This window comes from Mesocricetus auratus, unplaced genomic scaffold (assembly GCF_017639785.1).
Source record: "Mesocricetus auratus isolate SY011 unplaced genomic scaffold, BCM_Maur_2.0 Super-Scaffold_6730, whole genome shotgun sequence".
Lineage (NCBI taxonomy): Eukaryota > Metazoa > Chordata > Mammalia > Rodentia > Cricetidae > Mesocricetus > Mesocricetus auratus.
The window spans coordinates 117,478,782-117,499,010 of NW_024429184.1; the positions used below are offsets into that span (position 1 = coordinate 117,478,782).

At 43.8% G+C, this 20,229-nt stretch overlaps 1 protein-coding gene across 14 annotated transcripts in view; it reads right to left on the minus strand.

The window, feature by feature from the left end:
- The window catches only part of LOC101830682 (protocadherin alpha-C2), a 208,236-nt gene that overhangs the window by 12,929 nt on the left and 175,078 nt on the right, over nt 1–20,229 (minus strand). The window lies entirely within an intron of this gene.

Here is a 20,229-nt window from a genome sequence, read left to right on the forward strand (position 1 = left end):
CTTCCGGCCCAGCCAGCCAGCCATCCCACTTCCCTGGACTGTTGCTGCTCCGGGGGTGGGCTGCTGCTAATCTGGGTACTGCGGAAAGGCTCTGGGGTTGTATGTGAATATCCAGAGGTTTGCCGATGCTCGTGTGCCGCTCCGCCTCTCCCTCTCCCTTGCTGGCTCTGCCACCCGCACCACAGATAGTCATTGCATTCTCCCAAGAGGCTGCGATTTCCTTTGTGTCTTCTAGTTTTGAGCAACTGCCCCTTGACCCTGTCTCCAACCCCCAACCCCCCACCCCGACTCAGAATTTAGCAGGAGTTTAGAATTATATACATGCTCGTTCTGGCTAAAGGGAAAACCAAAACCAAAAATTCACAACCAAACTGCTGAAAAAACAGACTGTAGATGTAAACCATCCCCTCCTCCTGCGTTTGGGAACTGACTTGAGAAGCACCGCTCCCCGCGACCAGCCGAGGGTCAACTGCACAAACCTAAACCACCGTCACAAAGCAGGAAGAATTCGAGTCTGAAATCCGAATCCTGTCCTGGATTAGAAAGACAACAGAAAAGGCTACAATTACCTGGGACCCAACCACATTTCCTTGCTGCTTCCTGATTCTACAGTAGGCACAGAAAGAATTCCCATAAAAACAAACTGTCACCATATTCTCCCTCAACTCTACATGGCTTGAAACTTTGTTACCAGAATACTTAGGCTTAAGCCTCGCTAAGGGGTATGACGTTCCACTTATCATTTAATATCTTTGCGCCTCAGTTTTCAGGTGTAAAACAGGCAATAATAGTAGTTGTTACGAGATTAATGTAATTCTTAAAGAGCACATGCCTGGCACAAAGTAAAAACCTCATTAGCTCTTACTTGCTAGCAAGATAGAGCCACTGAAGTCTCTCTCATTTATTAAAGGACTGTTGAAGGCTCGTCTTGAAACAGGCAGTTTATTTTCCTATTCTGCATATGTATATTTATTTGACTAACTTTAAGTTATTATTAATTGAATTTATTTTGAATTTGGATTTAAACAATTTATTTTTCAGATAAAAATTTGAAGGCTTAAATTAGGGCTAGGGGGGATTTGATAATGAAGAAGCTGAAAAACTCTTCTCTCACTGGCTCGGCTCAGTAAGGCAAGGTTACTCCTCCCAACCCACACACCTAGGGAAGCGTGGGAGTGTCTTGTGTGGGGGGGGTAGAGCTGCTCTAGATACCCTGGCCTCGCTTGTGATCTGGAGGATAGACTGGGGGTGGGGGCTGCACCTCTGATTGGAAGTCAGACTGGAGCAAAAGGCTGACCAGAACCACCCCTCCTGGTGTTTTGCTTTTTGCTCTCTTTGGGTGGGATGAGCGGATGTGGGAGAACATTCTATCACTGTCTGGTGCCTTGGGCCACAGCTGGGATAATTTTCAGTAATCTTGGAGCGGAAGAGAGAAATACAGTTGGCATATTTTTAAAGCCACAGCTCTCGCTTTGTGCCCAAAATAACGCTGCCATTTCTAGGTTAAGAGTATAAAGGCATCATGTGCTGCAAACCCAGATTCAGACATTGGAATGCCTGGTCTCAAACCTTCCTACCTTCTAGCTTAAAAAAACAAACTTTCTTCAATGCCCTCCACAACCCAGGGCTCATGCTGCTTGTTTTCTGTTTTATTTCTTGGTTGTTTAGGTCCTCTAGAAAAAGGAGTTTCCCTTTACAGCCTTTCTTCTCAAAAACCCCACCCTGCGTGGCAGCTGACCATTGCACCTGAAGGAACAGAATGCTTAGACTTCTGCAGGAGGGGTCAAGATCTGAACCTCAGTTTCATCTCCACTACCTACCTGCTTGAACTGTGGGCATTCATTTGACCTCTGGGTGCCTATCTTTTCATATGCAAAGCACAGCCACCTAACAATGTTCTCCAACAATATCCACCTAATGGGGTTGTGAGCATTAGAAAAAGACAAGGCTCATAAATTACAAAGAATGATGCCTGGCATGAGGAGTCACTGAAATAAAGAATAGTTATCATTAGTATGTACAATTCCTTTAGGGTCTCAGTACTGCTGTTAACTATAACACGAAAAATAAAAGACCCAGAGACTGATATTGGGGTTCAAACTTCAAGCTAAAGATCAGAAAATCGAAGCAACTAGCCGCTAGCTCTCACTCTACCTCAGACTGAAATGCGATTCTGCCTCTGCCAAACCTCTGACTGAAGCCTCTCCTCAGCAGGCCTGGAGAATCCTGAGACTTCAATGCCTTCCTCTCCTCAGTGTGGCTGGAGAATGAATGCCTGATACTGACAGCTGGCGACCCTGCTCCTATCTTTATACCCTCTAGTGCTGGGATTAAAGGTGTGTGATCCCAGGTGCTGAGATATCTTTGTGTGAGCTGTTTCTCTTTAGGACTGGATCACTCTTGTGTAGATCTGGGTGGCTTTGGACTCACAGAGATCATCTACCTCTTAATCCTGAGTCCTGGGATTAAAGGTGTGTGCCTGCTTCTATGGCTTGTGGCTGACCTTGCTTTCTGAACCCTCAGGCAAGCTTTAATAAATCATAAATAATATATCACCACAGTTAACCTATTTCTGTGGGCAGTACTTCCAGGAAATCTGTCACCGAGGAGTACCCACAGTTAAGCTTTCCTGCTTACAAGTGATTGCGAGGGAGGAAGGGAGGGAGGGAGGGAGGGATTCTTGGGCCTCAGGAAGAGGAAGCATGGTTAGACATGATAGAAAGCACCCGAGATTAAGTACTAAAAGCCCTGGATTCAAACATCAGCTCTACTATTCTGCTTTCTATTATTTTGTTAGCATTGGTTTGACGGTTTCTCTCTGTAAGATGCAGAAAACCCCTTATCAGAGCTTAACTACTCATACCACTATCTACAACACAGCAGCCCTTACACGGCAGGGGTTAAGAGTATGGATATGAATCAGGAGAGGGAATATGGAAAGGTGTCCTATTCTTGAATAGTTTCAACATAGGCCAAATAGGTAATTCAATGAATTTCTTGTTTGTTTTCTTGAGACAGGTTTTCTCTGTGTAGCCCAGCTGTCCTGGACCTTGCTTTGTAGACCAGGATAGCCTCATACTCACAGAGACTGGCCTGCCTCTGCTGGGATTAAAAGGGGTGTGCCATCACACCTGGCCAAGTAAATGCAATTTTGTTTTTCTGGAGCTGAGCACCAAACCCAAAGCCGTGCACTTGCTAGGCAAGGGCTTTACCACCGAACCCCCCAAATAAATGAATTTTAAGGTAGAGTAACTGGCATAATGATAGGCCTTGATTTCCTGGAGACAGTGTCCAATACATAAAAACAACACTCATAATATGAAATGACCATGCTTTAGTTCCTGAACTCCTCTCACTAGATGTGGGGCTTTTTTCTTTTCTTTTCTTTTTGTTTGTTTTTCAAGACAGGGTTTCTCTGTATTGCTTTGGAGGCTGTCCTGGAACTCACTCTCTAGACCAGGCTGCCTTTGAATTCACAGAGATCTGGCTGCCTCTGCCTCCTGAGTGCTGGGATTAAAGGCATGTGCCAACAGTGCCCGGCCTGATGTGTGGCCTTTTTAAACCCTAACCATTTCAAGTTCCTAAGCAGAAAAATAGGTATAATAATGACTTAATGGACTAAGTGCTTAGGATAGTACCCGGTACACTGTTTGAACATTGAGTACATTTTAACTATTACTATTGTCACTTACAAGTAAATTCTCTCTTCTCTCTGCCCCAGGATTCTCCGTATGAAGGCTAAGACTCCTAATGATAGTATTACTGTATTAAATGACATATGGCACAGACTGGGGGGCGGGTCAGAGGGAAAGGTGTCACAGTTGCTGTACAACCACAGATAACAAACACTAAGTTATTATTTTCATACTCTATGGCCTCACAATATTACACAGATATTAGTGAAAATATATTAAGACATAATATGCATAGGAATATACATATTGCATTGTCTACGAGTGAAGATATTAAAAAAGAAACTGGATAAAAATGAATTGAATTATAGGCCTACCTGCCTTATTAGAGAATAATGTAGATCTATTTGTTCTGACTTACATATATGCTAAACATAAGCATCTTTAAAAGTATGAGAAACACCTGGGCAGCACAGTAGAGCTGGGAGTGTGTTGGGGTGTGGGTGGGTGTTCAGGTGAACCAGCCCATAAGCATGGGAGATCTGGCTCTGCCCCTCATCTGTCCTATGGTGGCATGGGGGAGGGGAATGACCTCCCACTCCCAACCCTCCTGCCTGGCAGGTGGGAGAACTGGCCCTGCCCCTCACCAGCTGCCTGTACCTGGACTGGGCAACACAGGAGAGCTGGCCCTCATGGTGTAGGTGTGGGAGAGCAGATCCTGAGGTCACAAATCCAGGAGCACTGCCCTGCTACCCCTTGCTCATCACTTCAAGGGATGAACTAGCCAGGGCAATGCTGGGGAGCTCACCCTGGCGGTAAGGACAGGGGAGAGTAGTGAGCTGACCAACCCAGCATCCACCCAGGCCCAGAACCAGGGTTATGAGTTATCCACCCCAGCATCCACCCATCTGTGATCTGCTGGAGCACCTGAAGGGGCCCAGGCTGCAGACCCAAAGCTGCAGGATCTCCACGACACAGGGCAACAGCAGGATGTCCAAGAGTCCCGGTGAGGTCACAGCATTGAAAGTGTAGCAGAAACCAGAGGCCTTGAACCAGACCAATGAACACAGGCAAGAAAAGATCTATGGATAAAGGGTTACCTTGTGACTCACTGTGTCACACTGCAGCGTCCATGATGAGTTTTTCCCCTTCTCTGTTTTTTTTTCTTTTCTCTTAAATTTTATTTTATTTTGATGGGAAGTTTGCAAGGGCAGATGGCAGATAAGAATGGATGGGGAAATGAATGGGATCAAGATGCATAATGTGAAAGACACAAAGAATAAAGAAAAGAAAGCTAAAAAGTATACACAGGCATAGACTTACACACGAAAATGCATAGCAAACCCCACTCTGACTTATGAAAAATGTATACATTATAGAACTTAACAAATGTTTTAAAGGTTTGGTAGAGTGAACTCTATCTATGTAAACTACAGACTGTGGGTGATGGGAATCAATCAGTCTGGTTTTACCAATAGTAACCAATCTACCACTCTGAAGCAGAGTATCCACAGTGGGGGAAGGTTGCATATGTGGGAGGTGGCACCATACTTCCGGCTCTGTTTTGCTGTGAACGACTCTAAAAAATAAAGTTTTATTAGCTGAGGACAGTGCTGCACATCTGTTATCCCTGTACTCAGGAGGTGGCTTACAGTCTACCCTGAAGTCCTCAATTAGCCTGGCTACATAAAGAAATCCTGTAAATAAGTAAAACTCATTCATTGGAAACTATTTGGAGCATGCTCACAAAATTGCTAACAACGGTTGCCTTGATGGAGGGGAATAGTTTTAGCATCCATGACAGGCTGACATATGCTCATCTGACCTTGCTGCTTCTGTCCTGGTCACTAGGAGGTCAGATACCCTCTCTTGTGGCAAGGAACCAATCAGAAGTTAGCTGGCAGGGCTGTGCTTTACGACTCTGGGTGTGCTTTACGGACCTGGGTGTGCTTTTTGGACAAGTGCACAACAGTGATGTGCAGAGCGAGCATAGCAACCGCCCTGGGAGGTCCTATGGGCCATAACAACCAGTTGACCAATCAACACAGGGCAGGGCGTCCAAGCCCAGAAGCGCACGAATCCTGAGACTGTTGCTTACCCCTAGACACTCCCCTTATGCTGCCCTATAAGATCTTTGCCTCCTGGTTTCTGGCGGGGGGGGGGGCGGGGGGGGGTCTTTTCTCCAGCCATCCACTGTGGTGAATGGATGAAAGGCCCAAGCTAATGGGGTTACCTCGTTAAACAACCACAATAAAAGACTCTTTTGCTTTTGCATCAAAACAGGCCTCTTGGTGATTTTGGGGTTCAGAATCTGGGCAGAACATGGAGCTTTGATTTTCATAATTTTGTTTCATAACTAAATCAAAAGAGAAAAAGATCAAAACAAACAAAAGCTCAGCATAGTTCAAAACTCAAGATACTATGTCATTATTGTGGATATCAAAGAGGAGGTTGATAAGAAATTAAGAGTCTCAAGATAGTGATTACATGAAAATGAGGATATGATGGCTCCTAGGTGTGGTTGAGGTGAAGAATTTTATTGTAGACAGGAGGGAGAGAGCAGGCAGAGGCACCAGGGAGGGTGCAGATTGAACCAGGCTGTGAGGAGAGAAGGGAGAATGAGAGAGAGAAGAAAAAGAGAGCCCAAATGGCAAAGAGGCCAAAGCCAGTCAAGACAGAAGCCCAGGGTGTGCATGGCCAAGCTGGCAGATTTATGGAAGATTAAGAAGGGGAGAGGTAGACATTGGTAGCAGAGGCAAGAGGATCTGTGAGTTCGAGTCCAGCCAAATCTACAAAGTGAGTTCCTGGACAGCCAAGGCTACTAGAAAAACAACAAAAACAAAAAAGTAGAAGCTGGGGGAAGGGCAGTGGAAGTGAAGGCCCTGGGCTGGAGAGGGCTGCTCCTGCTCACCCTCGAGGCTCCCTCAGTGGCTGCAGGTGAGACGCGTTGGGAGGAGCCTCAGGCACTGAGGGAGTCTGGAGGGCGGGCCGACAGGAGTGCTGATTTGCTATGCTAATAGACACCACTGTTAGTTAGCCATTTGTCCCAAGTTTCTTAGGGACCTGACTGAGAAGTCTTTCTAAATGTAGGGGCCAAGCCTAGCCTAACCCTAAATCCCACAGCTGGCATCCTCCTCCAGCCTCGAGAGAGTCACTTTCATCAATGTTCCACTCCCTGCCCTACCCGGAAGTGTGTGGGGCACACACTTCCCCACCAGTAAAGCACCCCTGCCTTTGGTTGCCCTTTCAGACTTTCCCTCTCTCCCCTCCCCCTCTCAGCACAAGCTGTGCTTCTTGGAATTTGGCAGCCATCCCAGGCTCTGTGTTGCTGTGTCACTTCTCGGCCACAAGCAACCATTTCTAGATGAGCAGTGGTATCGCTGCGCTGGGAACATAAAATGGAGAATCCGTCAGAGCACCGTGGTAGCAAGATGACAGGAGCTTGGAGGACCACCACCACCCTGACCTACACACCACAATCACAGACTTTTAACATGGCAAAAAGATTCCAACTTAGAGCTTTAAATTTAGTGAAAAGAGTGCTGGTAGGTAGCATTTTTTGGTGCTTGATACAAAACCATCCAAAGCGGTATTCACGTACTATCCAATCGCCCCTGTTTTGCACATTCTTGCACAATTGGGTGATACAAAAGATTTTGGTACGGTGGAGAGCCACTTGAGTAAACTGTGGTAATATAAAGTCAGCTTTAAACACACCTGCTTTTACGATCTACACTTCCTCAAATATGATCACACCAGGTCCCCCTGAATTGATGGAGAACACTCTCAATGCAGTCCTATGGTGTATGGGTGTATCTGGGTGCATGGGTAATGTTGCATTTCCCTCCCCTTTACTTCCCTATCGTAAAGTTCCTAAACTTGGTTTGTGTCTTGACTAGAGTCTTAATTAAAGCAAGCTGGGGAGGAACATTGCCATTCCTTCAATATGAAGGAAGTAAGGACAGGAACTCGAACATGTAAGAACATGGAGGCAGGAGTTTACACAGAAGCCCTGGACAGGTGCTGCTCACTGGGCTGCTTCCCGTGGTTTGCTAAGTCTGCTTTCTTATAGAACCCAGGACCACCCGCCCAGGGATGGCACCAAGGGCTGGGCCTCCCCCAGTGATCTCTAATTGCTGGATCTCATGGAGTCATTTCCTCAACTGAGACTCCTCCTCTCTGACGACACCAGTTTGTGTCAAGTTGACACAAAACCAGCCAGTCCAGTTTGAGAGAGGAAAAGGCTTTTCTTCTTAGATTATTCAATCATCCTGACACTCGACAGGCTGATATTTGAAGATTTGGTAGAGACATTTCCTAAAAACAAACCCTAGGGCAATACTGCCAGAGAGTAAAACTACCAGTTGTTGCTTTTTTAAATTGGAGTATTTAAGACCCGTAAAAGCTGGCTTTATTTTGCCTTTCAGATATCAATTCCCATTCACTTTCCTAACCCAACCACCAACTGCATGCCTCCTAGTCACCAAGATTATTCACTTCTTGTGATTTTTTTTCATGTATTTTTTCCTTAGCTGAGAATTTTCTTCCTCTCTGCGTCATACTTTCCATTCTGTTATATATCATATTAAATGCCAAATAATATCTGACTGGTCTGTATACTCCCAATTCCATCCCCAAAGCTTCCATAGACCCATCCTTCATGGCTGTAGAGAAAGGATTGTGTCTTGCAAAAACAATTTGGGGATCCTCTCAGAGAAGACGGATGAGCTCGATTGACTTACATGAAGTTTGTAATGAGAACAAGAGTCAGGCATTCTGAGTGCTCAGCTTCCTCCCCCCTCATTGGCCCTACCCATGCAGGACAGGGCTGTTTGTACCACATGACACTGTCAAATTTCTGTCTTACTTTTCATGTATCTGTTCTCTATGACTAATTACGAGGAAAGAACTGTTACACATTTGATATTTTAATCATATCAGCTGGATTAGAAGAACCTGCTCTTAGTACTCGGGTACTTCCAAATACCTGGGTACTTCCCAAGCCAAGGGAAGTATCTCTGGCAAGAAGGCCGTATTTCACTTCCTCATCTGTGTGGGGGAGGGCAATGAAGGATAGAAAGAGAGAACAAGAACAAATGCTGGTAGCCAGCAATGGAACTGTAACGACCCTCCTGGGCCACGGTTTGTGTAAAGACCTTTCTAGTACCTTTCAAATCACAGTCACTTAGAGGCCGTTAAACTGGAGGCAAGGTTGTAACCCTGAGTGAGAAAGATCACAGAAACTGTGTATACCTCTGAAACTCCAGATTCAAAGATAAAACACCAAAAAGGCCATCCTGCTAAAAGAAATGTCCCAGAGGCAATTATGGGGAATCAACTTATTCTTAGTTGGACAGAAGCAAATTGAAGTGACACTGGCCACTGACTAAGCAGTCCCACGACAGCAGACCTCAGGGACAACACTGCAGCATCTCAGTCCACACAGAGCTCATAGGGGACCATGCCCCTGAGGATGCTCTCTCATGGGTCTCAAGGTCTCATGGCCATCAGCAGTGGGAGGACGGAGTGATGAGTACCTTGCCTGTTACATCTTAGGAGGAAGCTGGTGTCAACCCAGGTTCTTGTTCAAGGTACACCTAAGAATCAAGCAAACCTTGGAGCACCTACAAACCTATAACACTAGGCCCAAATTACCCCATTCCCATCTCTGATGTAGGGAACAGCTTCGAGGAAACCCTGGACAGATGAAGAACAATGGCTGAAGCATGCATGACTCCTCAAGCTCCAGTGTAGATGACACATCTACTGCAGACACATGCCTACTGCACAGACACACCTACTGCAGACACACATCTACTGCAGACACACACATCTACTGCACACACACACCTACTGCACACACACCTACTGCACACACACCTACTGCACACACACCTACTGCAGACAGACACACACCTACAGCAGACACACACCTACTACACACACACACCTACTGTAGACAGGCATCTACTGCAGACAAACATCTACTGCAGACAGATATCTACTGCAGACACACACACCTACTGCAGACACACACACCTACTGCAGACATACATCTACTGCAGACACACATCTACTGCAGACACACACCTACTGCAGACAGACACACACCTACTGCACACACACCTACTGCAGACATACACAGCTACTGCACATACACCTACTGCAGACAGACACACACTTACTGCAGACAGACTGCAGACACACACACCTACTGCAGACAGACACACACCTACTGCACACACACCTACTGCAGACAGACACACACTTACTGCAGACAGACACACACCTACTGCAGACAGACATCTACTGCAGACAGACACACACCTACTGCAGACAGACACACACCTACTGCACACACACCTACTGCAGACAGACACACACCTACTGCAGACAGACACACGCCTACTGCAGACACACGCCTACATATCTATGGGTCAGGCTCTTAATTCTCCTCTTCTGTTCTTCAAGTAGGTCCTGATTGTACACTTCATCCCCTCTTCCTAGACACAGATGGCAGAAGCAGAGAAGACAGACCACATGCATTGACCGTGGCATCACTTTGTGGACAGCGACATTTTTCAGCAGCTACCACGCCCCGTCATTACTCTTCTGCTTAAGCCTTGGGATGATGCAAGGTGTGTCTTCTCCTGGCTCTCCCCAATCCTTAGAACATAATTTCTAAGCCATCTGCACAGCAGTCAGTCTTAGGCCTTAGCATAATGGAATGCAGTGGGAATTGCTCCCTTTCTGCTCGCGTTTCCACCGCTGTCCACAGATGGAACAATCACCAGATGGACCCTTCTACCCTTTGGGTGATGTGCTCAGGAAAGAGCCAGGGAGGAAAAGACCCTTCCTCCTCCTGTTCCTTTGTTTACTGTTCACAGGAAGTAGCTGTTTATCCGATTTGGGGAGGAGGAGTATGGAAGGCCTGATTTTAAATGGATCGTGCCATGTACCAGCAGTCACTATCTATTCACAACATACCTTACCTAAATTTTTTTCTGTTCTCCCCAACCTGTACTGAGTAATCCATAAACCAGGATAGCTCTCTCTTCCCACGGAAGGGCTGGGGGGCTGGGAAGGTGGGGGGGAGGGGAGAGACAGATAGCTTTTTATTTTCATCCTTTTTGTTTTGGAAATTGGAGGCCCTGATAATATTCTTCAAAGTATCTTTGCAAGCAATAATTACACTAACTTTGATCATTCAACTCCTTGCACCTGTTTTCTTTAAAATTGTATATATTTATTTATTTACTATTGTGTGTATGATGTGGGGGCAGTGCACAATTCACTGTGAGCACGCAGAAATCAGAGAACAACTCTGTGAAACTAGATCTCTCCTTTCACTTTCCTGTGGGTTCCAGGAATCGGTTCCTTGGGTTGTCAGGCTTGCAAGATAGGCACTTCACCTGACACCAACCTCATATCTGTCAGTAATTAGTTATGACTTGGAGAGGAAAGATGATTAATTAGTCTCAACTAGAATTAAGACAATTAATAGCTTTCCAAAAGGATTTAAAGTCTAGTCTGCAATTACTATATCCCCTTCATTTACCTAATATGTACCTTAATTTACCTTCACTTTTATTAAACTATCAACACATTCACGGCCACCTCTGCCTGAACACAAAAGATCCCCTGGCAGGGAAAATGATGTGCCCCTCTCTGGACCTAATTTCCTAATTTTCAGGACCTGTGAATATGCTATATTGCATGATAAAAGTGATCTTAATCATATATGATTAAAGATCTTGAGACAGATAATGCTGGATTAGCTAGGCAAGCTCAGTGCATTTACAAATGCCCTTAGAAATTAAAGAGAAAGACTTGCAGATGCTATATTGCTGACTCTAAAAGCTGGAAAGTATTAAAACGACGTGGGTCTTCTTATTCTTCTAATGACTTTTGGGACAGTGCCATGCTATGCCACCCCCACTGGCCTAGAACTCCACATCTTCCCTCCTAAGCCTCCATACTGTTAGCATTACAGTTTTGGAATTACAGCTATGTGCCTCCATGGAGGTCCTTCTAGAGAGCCTCTAAAACACATATTCCTTCCAACTCCATTATTTTAGCCAGTAAAGCCTACTTTGGGCTTTTGATCTTCAAAACTATTCGATAATCAAGTTATATTGTTTTAAACTACCTATTTTGTGTTCATTTGCTATGGTGATCTTTGGATATAGATATGTCAATTGTACCCTAAGGTAAAATGATGCCTTTACAAGTAACTAACAATGTAAAGGAGCTTTGGAACTGGGCAATGGATAGAGACTGTAAGAATTTGAGAGATGGAATAGAAAGGGCCTCAACTGCTTTAGATAGACTGGTAATAGAAAAGGATATTAATTATTCTGCTACAGAAGACCCATAAAGATACAGGAAGCGTGACAAGGAAATCATATACTTCTTAGAGAATTCCTAAATTGTTATGAACACACTACTCGTACAAATACGGACATTGTAGGTGTTGGGGGTGGTAATCAGAAGGAAAGATGAAACATGTTATTGGCAATTGAAGGAAAGTGTGTCCTTGCTTTGGGACTCTGACTTCCAAAACTGTAAGATAATAATCTGTGATATCTGAAAACACAAAATTTGTGTTAACTTGAGATAGCAATAACATAAAACCCCTGTAGGCCACTCACTGGCCTAGAGCTCAGACAATGAAATTGTCAAACTATTCTTTTTACCCGCCATGGGACAATACAACAGAAAGATGTGGCACTGTATTCATTAATGAGTTCAACAATTTTTCCTTAAGCATTGGTGTGTGGGGGCCTTTTACTTGACACTGAGACTATAAAAGTGAGCAAAACACTCTGATCAGCTTCCTGATGTAAGGAGATCACTGACTTTGCATGAGCCTCAGTTTCCTTCTCAGAAACATGGGATGACAATGTACTTCTCTTTTAAAGTTGTGTGAGGACTGGGGAGAAAGCTCAGTTGGTAAACTGCTTGTTTTACAAGCACCAAGACATGAGTTTGATTCCCAGACCAATGTTTTTAAAAAGAGTCAAGTATGGTGTTGCATGCTTATAATTCCCTACCAAGGAGGCAGTCACAGATTGATCCTTAAAGTCTAAATAAAGGTGGAAGGCACCTGAGGAATGACGTCTGAAGTTGTCCTTTGACCTACACATGCACCCACATCCACCCAGCCACCCACACCCCCACACACACACACAGAGAAGAGAGAGAGAGACCTTCCTACTAATACACTCACTGGGAAAATCTCCCTAGGGTTGTTTATGTGGTTTAGGGTTGTTGGTTTTGTTGTTTGCTTCATTTTGTTTTCCTAAGAAGAGGACTGGGGATACATTCAGTTGGCAGAGCACTGAGTCCTAGGAGGAGGTAGAGAACAGCCCTCCTAGTAGACTTTAGCTTAAAAAGGGAAATTCTGTACTCTGTGACTCATCATTAAATTTACAGACTCAAATGAGTCTTCCTCAGAATTGTTTACACAACTAGTGATCTCCCCCCCAAAATCTAGTCTCTCTTCATGCAGGTTGGTGAGCATCTGTTGCTCACACTTTCAATGGTCCCAAATCATGATGGGAACAGTTTTGACCCAGCATGCCATGTGAGCAACAATTCTGGACACAGGGCAGACTTTTGTTGGACATAAACTCAGTATGTTGAATTTTACTGAATCCTCAACACTGACCTTGCTTGCTTAGACTTTTGTCTACAAAGCAACCCTCACTAATTTTTAAGTCATTTTTCTTTTTTAACATACGATGAAACCTGTGATCTATAGATCAAGGATTTAGGATACAGCAGGTATGAGATATGACTCTAGTAATAACGAAGTTCTCATTACCTCTTTTCTCTTACGGATCCAAATCTGGCCATCCAAAGCTACTTCTTCATACCTCAAATTTCTACAAAGCTCTCAAATTTCCTGTTTAAACTGAAACACAAACATTCCTTTTCCTGGATTTCCTTTGGTAATATCACCTCTAGTACTGGCTCTTCCATCCTTTCCCTAGTCCTCTCCCTAGAAGGTAGACAAGACTGTTGCTGAGGCAGCACCTGGCTTCAGAAGGTAGATTAGAGTAGAGCAGCCCCCATCCCTGCTTCCTCCCTGATTGAGAGCAATGAGACTTCAAGAGCCAAGGCAGAGAAAGTCCCCTCTACAATTCTCATGCTCATTTCCAGCTATCAGAAGCCTGATGACCCTTCCCTAGGAACAGCCAATGCTTGACCTGAATATGTTTCTCCAGATTAGGCAGTGATCTTCTCAACTGCAAAGCTGACAGCTTCTGGGAAGATGAATTTTCCAAGTTCCTTTTGCTAACTGTCTCCAAAAAAATCTCACAATAAAAGTCCCTTGCTATCTCCATGGCAGGCTTTTGTGGGTGAGGCTGAGGGCAAGATTCTCTGGAACTGCAATGCTTAAAGTCATTCTGAATTGTCATGATAATTCTACTGTAAACTGGTCAGAAGCAGACCTTGAAAACAGGAGTTCCCAGACCCTTAATCTAAACAATCCTGATCTTCCTTGCAGAAGGAAGTGCAGACTCCACCCTCCATTTCCCCTTCCCCACAAAAATAGCAAGCAGGCTGTTGTCTTTAGTCTTTGAGCTGAGTCAAGTGGAAAACTTGTGAAATTCTCCCTTTCTCAGGCTCTTTACAATAGGATTTCCCTGGCACAGCCTGTCTCTGACTGTTGATAGAGGACTTGAAAAATGTAACACAAACAGTGAAAGTGCATAGCAAGAACCAGAAAAGTATTTCAGAAACCTTATTTCCTTCTTTCTTTTTCCTTTCTTTCTTCTTTTTTTAAAGATTGGATCTTGCTATATAGTTTGGCCTGAAACTCAGTACCAGGCCATCCTTGTACTCTAGACAATCCTTCTGCCTCAGCCTCCTAAGTGCTGGTTTACATGTGTATCATCACAGCTGGCTCCAAACAACCATTGAACAAAAGAATAAAATGTATGATTCTTCTAAAACACAGTCAAAAGTTGTCAGGAGGAATTTCCTCAGGGACCATACTCTATTGCTCCAATGCAGTCAACACGTTAAATGGATCAATGATAACCAGAGAAACTGTCTTTTTTTTTTTTTTTTTGCCCAGCATTAGCCTGTGTCTTTGCATCTTTGGGGTCTAAAGGAAACAGCGGCTTTAGGGGACAGTTACTGGTGTCCATCTCTCCTCAGTGTGTATGTCTTCAAAATGTATGTCAAGAAGCACACATGAGTGCATAAAAGGTTGGGTAATTTCTAGAAGATTTGGAGTTTCCATTTGAGACCACTGAGAATGAAAACGTTTCTTAGTGCAGATCAGGGTTCCAACCCTGACTGTATTTTGTCTTGAGTTACCAATCCAGGAAAAATTGCTATGAAGAAAAAAAATATATATATATATACATATATATATATATATATATATAACAGACAGGGTATAGTACGATCACAGAAGCTACTTGTCCTTTTTTTTTTTTCTAATCAGAATACCAGGACATTTTCAATCCCATCCTTTAACTTACACAGTCAAAAAAAAAAAGGACACATGGACAGAGGCAGCAAAGCTTCCTGGCTTCTCCTGGCTTAATTCTTCCTGTGCCACCTTGACACCATCCTCCAGGTCAGGCTAGAGCAAGCACAGCTTAGTCTATCATGGGCTGCAGACAACTCCACCAAGCATAGTGAGCCTCGCACCCCCAGACAATGAGGTTGCATCTTCCACGGGGCTGCTTTCCCAAGATGTCTACACAGAGCTCTTTCCCTGGGCTGTCAAACGGAAGGTGATGGTGAAGGACACAGAGAGGAGCTGCCCCACTCACAAGATCCCTGAACTCATTTTTTTTATCCTAATAAGGATATGTACACACCCACCAGGACGGGCATTGCCATGACAACAGCTGAAGTCCAGGGTGAGCAGGTTAGTGGAACAGCATGCTCTCTGGATTCTCCCCAAAGAGCCTGAGGCTGCCCTCAGGAGACATAAAAGATGCTGGCAGCCTCCTAAATGGACTCCAGAAAAACTAACGGGACACAGTCTCTTTGGGAGGACTTATTAGAGATGCAGCCTTCCCTTGAGAACTTGGTTTGGTCAGAAAGGCAAAAATGTATAAAACGAATAAGCACTTGGATCCCCCTATAAAACTAGGACACACAACCATGTCAGTTTCCCACAGAGTAAAGAGAGGTGACAAACCAGGACAAAAGTAATCCTACAAGGAAATAGAGAGGTGGGCACTTAAATAAAATCTCAGTAGCACAGCCTCCCAGAAGAGGTGACTCAGAGAAACTCAGGCTTAAATTTTGAAGGTAAAGAAAGGATAAAGTCATCTCTTCTATGAGAGATCACAAAAAATAGCTTTTTTTTTTTTACTAATTATTTTTCTTTGGACCCTTCAATATGTGAGTTCTATGTCATTCAATTCTCCTAATGACCTCATAAGGAAGACACTATACTTATGCCCATTTTACTGAAAAAGAAACTGAGCACAGAAAGGTCCTGGGGACATACAGCAACCAAGTGGCACAGCGGAAAAACAAAAGAAAACAAAACCGAGGAAGGCTGCTCTGAGTCTGGCATTTGGGTGTCTAGCAATTATCCCTGGGGTCTGGGAAACGACCCTGCTTCCCACAAGAATCACAAGCAGGTGGCTTCTTCACCATTTCCGAGCCTCTAAACATACTCACACCAGAAATATTTACTCTAGCCCAATTCCTTTTGCTGTTACTGATTGTGACTTCAGCTCTGGGGATTGAGCCCGGGGCTTCCCACATGATAGGCAAATGATCTAACATGGAGTTGCATTCTACTGCTCTCTTCACTTTTTGTTTTGAGACAGTGTCTCAGTCTCATTAAGTTGTCCAGGTTGGCCTTGAATTTGCAATCCCCCCTCTGACAGCCCCCTAAGTAAGGAGGGCTTACAGACCTGAATCAACAAACTCACCTCTAGACAAATTCCTAAATTTTAGGGTGCACTGAGAATACATGGAGAGTTCTTCTTAAAGCTCTGCAATCTAGCAAGTGCCTAGATGTTGCTGATACTCTACCGCAGGAACTACACTTGGAGAACCACTGTCTAGTACTCTGAGTTCTCTAGCTAAGCCTCACTGCCTTAGAGCCTATCCCACTCAATTAATCTTTCACTGCTTAGTCCCAGGTCCCCTGGGCCTTCCTTCACATGCTATAAAGTTATCTTTGGCAGTGCTATGTGCCTTGGAATTCCCTGAGGTCTTTTGATAAATAGAGAGAACAGTTATTAACCCCTGTTATCCCTGGTGGGATGGACTCCTGGACCACCATAGACAACCAAATCAGTTGACGTTCAAATCACATATAAAGTGTAAAAAGTATAATGGTTGCCTGTAATATATACATAGATATATAGATATATAGATATATAGATATAGATATATCACATCCTCCTGTGTACTTTATCTCCAGATAAGTGGCAATGTCTAATACAATGAAAACGATGTGTATATTTTTACCTTGTACTATTTAGAAAAGAGTGACAAGGCCTGTGTGCGTCTGGTACAGATGTATTTTTTTGCCACATATTTTTTATTTGTGGTTGGTTGACTCCATGCAGAACTTGGAAGATTCAGTTGGATTGCCTACTCTAAAATTTTGTACTTTTGCTTTAGTGGGTAGTTTAGTAGTTTTTTGTTATTCTTGTTTTGTTTGGAATGGATTTTTTCCCAGAGAGAGTCTTCCATGTAGATTATGCTGGCCTCAACTTGAGATCCTGCTGCTACATCAGCCTCCCTTGTGCTGAAGGGCGCCCTGTCACATCCAGGTTGCACATATCTGGAATTCTTGAGATCCTATGAACTGTACAAAGAGGAGCCTTGAAGGACTGTCAGGCAAGGGCAGCTTGACCCACTGCAGACAGCCAAACCAGTCTCCTGTCTTTCTTAGAAGTTCTTGGGATTTCCTCTGGGAACTAATCCTGAGAGTATTCACTGAGACTTTTTCAGGGCATTCACCCAGATAAAGTTAAAAAGTTGTAACACCTGTCCATGTCTGGCCCTTTAATACCCCTCTCTCTGAAACACATTCCTCTGTCCTCACAGGGGCTGTAACTGTATTTTTTGCATTCACTGTTTAGCTAGTTTTATCTGTGCTCAGTCTCATGGGAAGCTGGAGGGAAATAAAGAGGCATGTGATCCAGGGCTGCTTACACAAAAGGCAGAGCTGGAGAACAGGGGACAGTCACCAGAATTAACCAATTTAATACCTGATTTGTTTATCCTACATAAAACATCACCTATGATGCCTCCATTGATCCCTTCAGAATATAGCTTCTTTACCCTAGGCTTCTGCAGACTGTGAAATTAAATAAACAGCTTACCAACAAAGCAGAAGAATTAAAAAAGGAAAGCAACTCCAGGAAGCCCACACATGAGTAAGGAGCAGGCAGAGCAGGTCCAGGTCCTTTATGCCTGTGGTTACAGCCACTGCCGGTATTGATATGAAAAGGAAAGTTTGGCAAGACACTAGAACAGCTCAGACACAAGTGTAAGGAGCCACAAGCACAAGAAAGAAACCTTCCAGAAGCAAATGCACCTTCGTCATGAAACACTAAGAATGACACAATCAGTGAAAAGCAGGATTTGTTTGGGACTGAAAGCCAAACTTGGAGAAGCATTTTGCTTTTATCCAGGGAGCAATAAATAAACCCTCCTCACCCCATTTTCAGGAGGGTAGCGGTGAGTGACTGGACTGTATAGATGTCCTCAAGGACCCGTATCTGGGCCTACAAATAGAAACAACTGGAAACTCTAACCAGGAGGTTATAAGTCAAGGCCAGACAGCAGATTATGCACCACATGAGTATTTCCCCCTAAAGGGAGTAAAAGGACTACATATGCATTGATGCTACACGTCAACCACTGTGTTCAGCTCTTCTTTTCCTTTGGTTCTCATGACAAGTCAATACAAAGGCATTGCTACACTCAATTTACAGAAAGAACAATTTAAAAGATATGCATTTAGAAACTATGTATGTGCACTCAGTGAGTAAGCGTGGCATTGGAATTCAGCTCAGCCCTCACTCTGAATCATAGTCTTCGTCTTTACGCCATTCCTTGATAAACAACAAAAAGCACACCTTGAGTTCTAATGCCTAAAAGTGCAAAGGACAGGGCAGAAGGCAGAGGAGAATCCTTTTAACTTCATGTAATTGGTGTGGGGGCATTTCAAAAAGCATGGTTAGGTCACCACGGAGCAATTGGAAAATGTGAGTTCTACCCAGTCCATGAGGGCCATGAGTCATGTGTCAGCAGCCAGAAAGAAAGGAGATGCATCATCTGTCTCCATCAGAAAAACAGGGTCATGAATAGTTGGGATAGATTCTCCAGCTCCACTCCTTCCTAAGAAGCTATTGGCAGTGGATAGATGATGGGGGAGGGAGAAATTGCCACTGGTAAGTTTCCCGTTCTCCAGTGCATGGCCCCACAACCATGCACATACAGGCAGTGCTAACTGGACTTAGTGAGCTATCAAAATAAATGACATGAAGTTAGGAAGGGATATGCTGGAGGTATATAAGAAAAGCCGGAAGGGTAAATGGGAATTAGATACAATCATGTTCCATCATATACATATATGAAATGCTCAATAATAAAACATAAAAAAGAATTTGGATGCATTCTACTTGCTGACCAATAGTAAATGCATGGTATGTGTATGTATGGTGTGAATGTATACATGCATCAGGGACATATATTCCTAATATCCTTTTGAATATTAAGAAGAAACCTGGGTCAGAAACATGAAATAACCCATAAATGTTCCCATTTCACATGTGTCTAGAAATCTACATCAACTAATGGCATTCATGAGAAGACATGTTTAAAGCTAGCTTCTAGCTCACCAAACTACCCTATGATGTCTGGATGACAACAGGACTAAGCCTATAGGTAGGAAGGACCTCATGTGTTGCTCTGAGTAGCTCAGAAGTGTCTATGTGCCCCCCACAATGTTTAGCACTCTGAGAACACACTCCTCCCTCGCTTGTTCACTGGCACTGGGGTTGCAGATTTGTTCAATGGCCTCTCTCATGTTCTTGTCCTTACCATCTGCCAATATTAGCTGCCTAATAAATTGCTTCAACTTGTGCATTTTTGACAAATCTTGCTTTCAGTTGACTTGTGAAACACTCATAAATAGCAAATGCTGCTTGATTAGAATAAATGAAAAGTCCTTAGAGTCATCAGCAGAAACTAGGCCCTTAGCTGCACTGCTATTCAGACTAACTATTTGAAAGGCATCTGATTATTTCTGGAAAGAAGTCCTCACCTATACCTTCTTACATCATCTCTCATGTATGTACTCATTTTAATTTTAATTTTAATTTGGGTGGATTCTTACAAGGCAGCATCCTCTACAGCCTTGTTACATATGCCTGGATACACTTGTGTTTGAACCCCATCTCTGCTGCTCAGAAGCTTTGTGAATGTGGGTTCATTTCCGAACATCTATCTCTTCAGTCTCTAAAATGAAATAGGTGTAATAAGTTCTTGGTTATATATTTTCAACTCTTGAAGAACTTCAAGCATGAAATCAAAACAGTTGTGTATATACAGAGATCATGTTTGTGTGGAAGAATTGAAAAGGAGCTGT